Raw genomic sequence first — 5,167 nt, forward strand, 5'->3', positions numbered from 1 at the left:
TGGTTCTCAACATCAATAAAATATATCACTGATCAAAAAGGACCACTTTTTCTTGTACTCTAACTATTTTTGATCTAAGCTGAAATTTGTCGTTAAACTGTAGCAATTCTCAAGATAATATTTTAAGCGCCCTGCTTAACCTTTTTACTACTAAGTCCTGATTTCTGTTATATGATTGTCTTAATCTCATGCTTCTGTTACTTCTCATCGTTCTCGATTGCTCTGATTCGACGATGCTGACATGATCTTGTTGATCTCGCTGACAACCAGGATTATCCACTTTTCCGCAATCGTTTGAATATTTAAACACTTCCAAGAATACGAAGTTCATCTTCACCTTGCTGTCAAAGAACAATAATCATATTAAGATTGGATCACTGTACGGTAGATTTGTCTCTTCTGGTCAACTACTCTCTTCCTAGTTGCCTCAGCTGTAATATACATACCCATTTTTTTCAAGTACGAGGTTTGTGGATTAGTTACTGAATCCATGCGAAGTTTCTAGGACTGTCAAAGGTAACGTCTCAGTTTTAATTGTCTTTCAATTTCTATTCTCCTATAGCATATATACTCACTTATTTCTGCTATTATTCCTCGAAGCTTTTATCTCACCTACTTCCTCCTTAAATTATCTCACATTTTAGATTTTAATATAATGAATAGCATTCACAGCCATAGCGTTGCCACCAGTACCTATACCATAACCACAAGCGCGACTAGCACAGCTAGAGGTCTTAATTCAGAGGTTACAAACAAATAGGCAATCCCCGTTTCTGGCAACAGGACTATAAAAAAGCTCGAGGCGACACCAGGAAAAGAACCTCAAGTTATTATGTACAGCATGGATCACCCAACTCAAACGTTTTACTTAATGTTCCAGTTTTGGAGAATAGCGCATTAAAAAATAGAATTGCCTCTGTGTAATGAATTGAAGTATTTGAATTATAGTATGAACTAGTAATCCCAGCAATCACATAGTTTAATCAAGATGTATTAGATGTACACGAACGAATGCACTGTATTTGGAACTCAAAATCAAAACAGTCATCAATACAAAGAAATCATTGATTCCTATAAACACCACATTCTGATAAAGAACAATGGGACATATACTGTGCGGTGCAAGGAAAGGTTATCACTTCAGCCAAGCAATACTGTGTGAAGGCTGAGACGTAGCAAAGGTGAGCCCTCTCCACTGAGGGTAACTTTAGGTTCAACACACGTTACAGAATAAATTTTACTGACGTCCCAGAAAACATCGGCTAAGCGATCCTCTTAAATCTGAGTTGGACACGGCAAGTCATGAGCCACAAGGGATGCTGGAAGATCTGAAAATACGCGAGAACCAACCAGCATGGTGGTTCGTGGGGTGCCTGAGCTAGTAGTTGATAGTTGTGATGAAGCTCACGAACACGATATGCAACAGTGGCGTTGGGTATTACATGGTATAGACCTTCACATCACCACAATAATTAGCGTGTTCAAGCTACTTCGTCCTTTACACATCATGATCATTAAGTCTCTTCTGGTGGTTGTGAACTTCAGAAACCGAGGAAACTTAACTGAGACCCTTCAGGCTTGGTAGAGCTTGAAGAGTGACCTCTTCAGTCACGTCAGATGTGAGAGCCAATCTAAATCAATAGAGCAACAGAAGAAAGGCCAAATAAAACATAACTGGGTACCGGCTGACGTTGATTAATAACCCAAATTATAGATCACAGAGAACAGGGTTTCGCTAGTTGGACACATACAGGCAAAACCCTACAGCGTCCAGTTCTCACGGAACTTGCTAACACGGTTTAAACAACAATCTGCTTAAAAACCAGTTGACCCATTCTACTGTAGAGGAGCATTAGGTGGTGAGACAACTATCATATGCCTCTTTAGCAACGTGAGAAAACCAAAGGGTAAAATAAAAGAAATCTGAAACTTGTCTATCGCCCGACACCACGGATGAAGAAGTGAGCTTGCAAGGCATGACACTTTTCGGATACGGTAGGGCACACAAAATAGGTGGAGTGATGATACATATTAACAAGTATCTCAAAGCCGTAACACCACACACTACCGAATTAACTGAGGTGACGGAATCACACTGGTGTTGCTTAAATGTGAACAGCACAAAGTACTTGATTAGAAGAATATCCCACCCTCCTAATAGTTCTAACACCCATGAAGATGAAATTACTAGCGATAATAAAGCTAACATGTCTAGGGTTTGAACAAATACTACTATCTGGAGACTTCAATACTCCATCCCTAAATCTCAGCAGGGAGGATAAAACCCTTACAGAGTGATTCCATTAGTGGCTTGCCACAGCCATTATAAGTTCAGGACTGAATAAAAATGTGGCACAGGGACGGAAAACCTTCAGATTTAAATTATTTACTGACATGATGAGCTTATAGTTGAGGATGTCCATACTCACACACCAATAATGAGTAGCAACCATGGTACAGTCATATTTAACGTGGTTACAGACATAGTACTTTGGAGAGACGGGTATGTTCTCTACATTAGCTACACTAGAGCAGACTACACGAAGATGAGGGCGAATCTTCAACACACCCTATGTCCATGAGAGTTGTGGGGGCTAACAATGGGTGACCACTGGTAGATGGTTGGGGATAGGATTCAGTGTGCTATCCAACACAATGTACCCCAGCGTAAGCATACACCCGGAGAGCGAAGACTCTGTTAGACAAGTCACAGAACACTTGCTACTGGCCAATCGATGAGCCTGGGGAAAGTCAGAAGTTACCGTGAAGGATTCTAATCTTAGCTTTTACTTGGCATTGAGAAACAGATGCAACGCCGAATTCTGCAGCAATAGGTTATGTTTTCAGGCCAAGCTAGCGGCCAAAATTCAAGCTGACCCAAAACTTCTCTACTGACTCATAACCAGGAGAAAGCCCACAAGCTAAGGGATCCGTACTCTTAAAGGGCCAAATGGCTAAGATTTCAATAGCCAACTTGATAGACCAACTAAATTAGGAGTCTGGAGGCGCGAAGTAACTCTGAATTTTGGTGGCAGTTGAGGGTTTGGGAGATATTCAGATAAATCATGAAATAGTATTTCAGAGATTAAAATCCCTGCGCCCAAGAAAATCAGGATGTAATAACAACCGACCTATAATCCTGAAACAGTACGCAGAGGCCATCAGTACACTAGTGTGTCACGTGTTCAGGCACTCACTAGATTTACACCAACTGCCAAAAGAATGTAAGCGAGGCACTCTCTCCGCAATCTTCAGCTTGTTACAGACCAGCCGCATTACTCCCCCAAATGTCCTGGTACGGCCGAGAGTAGGGAGAGTCCGCTCTCCCTCTCGAAATGCTCTCACATGACCGCGCGTATATAGCCTCTGCCAGAGAAGTCCTACTAACTGCCTTTTCGTGGCACTACCGTTGTTAACGAAATTGAGAGAACGAAAAGCGAATGTCCGGCGCTTTAACCGGGTTGGTGGATACGGAAAATTCACCTAGGGGAGTTGGAAAACCCTGATTTCAAACCAATGGTGCACATGGGCTCCAGTATCCTGAGGGAACAAATGTCGTATGAATCAGTCGTTGGTCACCGGCTACCATGGGACTGCATCACCTTACGATGCTCCACTGCATTGTGGATCAGATCTTTAGGTCAAAGGCTCCGGGTGTGGCCCCCTAAGGAAACCATCTGTTTCGGTCTTGGCACCTGAGCAGTATCCAAGCCCTCACACAAATCAAATGAGATTTGTGTGGTGCATATATATCTGGTGCCCCTTTGTACTAATATTCATGTGTTTAAATTAATTAAAAATAAATTACTCCTATATATTCGGCTTGTGCCTTGACTTTTTCTGCTCTTGTTCGGCTGATATTGATTGCTGCTTTCTTGTTCCTTATTTCTCTAATTTTATCCAGTTTATCAACACTGATCCATTCCTTGTGTTGTTCTTTGTGACCCAGAACCTCCTGACATGTTGAAGTGATTGCCTCTTTTATCCCTTTCCAGTTGCTCTCCATGGTAGTTCCCTCTCCATTGTGTAGATCATGGAAGGCCTAGAACTTATTACTGAAGGCTATCTTGAATTCGTTGAGTTTGTTAGTATCCCGAAAAAAAAACCGTATTAAACATTTGTGATGTTGTCCGCCCCGTTGTCCAATGCTTCTTGAGTTTTAATTTCATCTTGGCGACCAGCAAGTGGTGATCTGACGCTATATCAGCTCCTCTCCTGGTTCTCACATCCTCCACCGTCCTCCTGATCGTTTTGTTGATGCAGATATGGTTCCAGTTTGGTTGTGCGTAGTGTGTCCGGGTGAAGTCCATGAGGTTTTGTGAATGCGTCGACTTCGATGGCTGGGACATGTCCCACGAGTTTATTAGTTGAACAAATTATTGGTATGTGTAGACCTCAACCAGAAACACTAATGGGAGGTAAGTTTAATAAAGATAGCTTAATTCCATTTCTATACATTATTTTTTTTACAAATCACTAATTATACTACTTAGTTAGACTTTTGTTCTTGTAAGTTTACCATGCACGGGCACTCCCCTTCTACCAAATTACTCCTACTAACATACTTCCTTGTACTAAATAGAGAACTTTTCCGAATAGATTATCAAGTTCGTGAATGAACATCATCGTAAAAGAATGTATAATAAACTTGATATAAGTGATATTAGGCACTATAGAAGTTAGTACCCCATAATTCATCTTCTACATATCAGCTACAGTGGACTAGAACCTGCTTTAGGAAAATAAAATGCCAGGTTTTTGCGAAAAGTAATTGAAAAAAGTTGTTCATAACCAGTGTTTGAGATTTAAACTACTAAAAATGACAAATCCCGTCGTCATTTTTTACATGACCTTGAGCCAACTGAAGCGGCTACTTGTGCGATATCGCTACGGTAAGGTTGTGGCATAAGCTCGTGTTTATCCGTGATTTTGATCTTAAACTGAAGGTTGGGGTTACCTCATATATTGTAAAGATTGTTGTCTGTTGGAAAACAAAATAAATGTGGATATTGTACAGTCCGTACCGACTAAAGTTCATGAATTCTAAGTGTAGAATATACAATTACGCTTTCTAATATGACTAGTTGTCATATAAGATGCCGTGCACGGTGCATCCAAATGCAATCTGGTGAGGATGCTTGATTCGACTCCCTCAGGAGTGTGCGCA

At 41.0% G+C, this 5,167-nt stretch overlaps 1 protein-coding gene across 1 annotated transcript in view; it reads left to right on the forward strand.

Moving 5' to 3' along the window:
* The first annotated feature begins 334 nt into the window (after nt 1-334).
* The window catches only part of Smp_171670 (putative wd-repeat protein), a 29,593-nt gene continuing 24,760 nt past the window's right edge, over nt 335-5,167 (forward strand). The window contains exons 1-2 of the mRNA XM_018799991.1: nt 335-379; nt 423-516. The gene's annotated coding sequence lies outside the window, so the exon portion shown is untranslated. The remainder of the gene's footprint in view (nt 380-422; nt 517-5,167) is intronic.

Source organism: Schistosoma mansoni, chromosome W (assembly GCF_000237925.1).
Source record: "Schistosoma mansoni strain Puerto Rico chromosome W, complete genome".
NCBI classification, from domain to species: domain Eukaryota; kingdom Metazoa; phylum Platyhelminthes; class Trematoda; order Strigeidida; family Schistosomatidae; genus Schistosoma; species Schistosoma mansoni.